The sequence below is a fragment of the Penaeus japonicus genome, unplaced genomic scaffold (assembly GCF_977035675.1).
Source record: "Penaeus japonicus unplaced genomic scaffold, GWHDUDI00000001_assembly GWHDUDI00000005, whole genome shotgun sequence".
Lineage (NCBI taxonomy): Eukaryota > Metazoa > Arthropoda > Malacostraca > Decapoda > Penaeidae > Penaeus > Penaeus japonicus.
In genome coordinates this window covers 16482858-16485357 of record NW_028234407.1, presented here as the reverse complement: position 1 = coordinate 16485357, position 2500 = coordinate 16482858, and the positions used below count along the sequence as shown (strand labels likewise).

Sequence of the window (2500 nt, the reverse complement as noted above, 5' to 3'; positions counted from 1 at the left end):
TAATTGTTCTTTAACTGACCTTTTATGTACTTATTTCAAAGCAATATTTAGTATATGATTAAAACAAATGTGTACAAGCTATTCCTAAAGGTCATGCATTGGAAGAGAAATAAACAGTTGCCATTTTTTTAGCTTAATCTTATGTAGTTAGAATATGGATATATAAACTTTTTTTTATTCTTTATTTTTTTGCAGCATATAAAAGCAATTTAAATTAAGTCTATGAAGACTATTTCTATCTCATTAAAAAGTAATATTGCCTCACAGTTTCAATATTATTGTTCGACCATGTAATGTAACTAGAATATAGTTTAAATATGTCCAAAATTTCCTGGGAAAAAAAGACATATTCAAGTAAATATACCTATGATAATGATGTTTTTCCAGATTTATTTATATATCATTAATTATTTTGTACAAGTTTCTCATAATTTGAGCATAATAAATAAAAACCATTTTCAGGTGTAAGAGGTGTATGAAAACAAAGGGGGAATGATTACCGAAAAGTTCAAACTTAACAGAGCATTGTACTTATTTATATGTGTGTAAGGGACAGTAGGGCTCTTATATTAGCATATATTTATGTTATGTTTTTTATTTTTATTGTATAATTATAGAATACTCATAATGTATTTTAGATTGCAGTTTTATGGCTGTATTTGTATATATGTATATAGTTTCATGTTATATAATGTAATTCTACAGGGACTATCTATGTTTTCCACTATTTATTTGGTAGTGTCTGTATTCAAATATTACAAAAGATCAGGGTTTATAGAGGTTGAGAGATATTTGAAAATGTCTAAATGTAAGATACTACAGGAACTTCTCAATAAAATATAAACTTTATTTTGTGTTCATATATCATTCCTACATGGAAAATTGCGGATGGCAGTAAAGCATACAATGCGCTGGAAATCACTATAATGTTTAGTTCTGAATGATTGAAATGTCCATCTCTTCTTGTTAAAATAAATGTATTTGAATAAGTTGAATAAGTGGCAATACTTATGGTATTATAGTATTAGTGGAACTTCTAGCACTACAGTGTTACCACATCTGTGCTCTAGCTAACCTAACCTATCTCTCTTGACTTGACCTATCGACAGTGCGGTGCATGTATACGTTCACTTCGAGACTGGGATCAAATGCCAGGTGCATGAATACCTGCACTCTCTCCCATGTGGCTGCATTTATGCATGTGCTATCTAGTGAGAGTCCTAAAAATAGTCCACTCAGTTTTGGTGATTATTTCATGTTATCAGCAAGGTAGATTATGTGCCACTTGCAAATAATTGACAATGAATAAAGATAAGTGCACTTTTTCAGAGTTCAGTAGCTGGATGACTTGGTTTAAATTTAACACTGGTTAATGAAAAAGAGGTGTTTCTGTAAATACTTGATTGTTCTATGCCAGGGAGAAAGTTGAGGAACTATTCTCTTTACAAAGACATTCCACACTAAGAATTTGAAAGAAAGGGGATGATTATTATTAAATAAAAAAGTATGTATGAATATAGATAAATGTATGTATATGAATATATATATATATAATATATATATATATATATATATATATATATATATATATATATATACATATATATGCATATATATATATGTATATATATTCATATATATATATATACATATAAATACATATATAAATATATATTATATATATATATATACATATATATATATATATATATTATATATATATATATATATATATTATATATATATATATATATATATATATATATATATAATATATAATATATATATATATATATATATATATATATATATTTATATATATATATATATATATATATATATATATATATAAATAAGCCAGATATGCAGAGTAGATACTTTGCCTCTATGACGAGCTGATTCATGATACTGGGACACGAGAGTAAGGCTGAGCTTGCCCCCTGTGGTGTCCAGCCACAGCCGCCAGGCGACGATGGAAACTCGCTAGGTTGGGCGGGGCACAATCTACCGACCAGGGGCCGGTAGATTGTGAGGCCGACGCGCTACCACTATTAGCCTGATGACTCTCCATCTTTCTATCTGTGTGTATATATATATATATATATATATATATATATATATATATATATATATATATATATATATATATACTTGTGTATATAGATATATTTATCTATCATTTATTTTTATCATCGTCTCAAGGAAAATTAGAGCCGTTTAGTGCCTTTTCAGTGTGAATTAAGCGTTTTTCCTGAATGTTGTTGGCAAACCTGGCTGCACAGGATCTTTGAAGCACTTCAGCACTTTCCCTTCTTATACTCTCACACTACTTTTTATCCGCTCATGTTGCTTTCCTCGTCGAAGAAAACGTGTAAAATTAAAAACATTTTTTGGATTGCTTTCGCCTGAAGAGGAACTTTCATGAAAAAGTTCGAAACGTCGCAAGTTTTTCCTTTCTTTTAGTGGCAGTCTTATTAATTATGTTATGTGCACGTTACTG

The 2500-nt window shown here is 28.7% G+C and overlaps 1 protein-coding gene across 2 annotated transcripts in view; it reads left to right on the top strand.

Annotated features, from left to right (window-relative positions):
* Window positions 1-849, top strand: part of Spt20 (transcription factor Spt20 homolog) — a 21257-nt gene extending 20408 nt beyond the window's left edge. For both annotated transcript variants that reach the window (XM_043035968.2, XM_043035967.2), the window contains exon 24: window positions 1-849. This exon is cut by the window's left edge and continues 1024 nt beyond it. The gene's annotated coding sequence lies outside the window, so the exon portion shown is untranslated.
* Window positions 850-2500: the final 1651 nt, after the last annotated feature.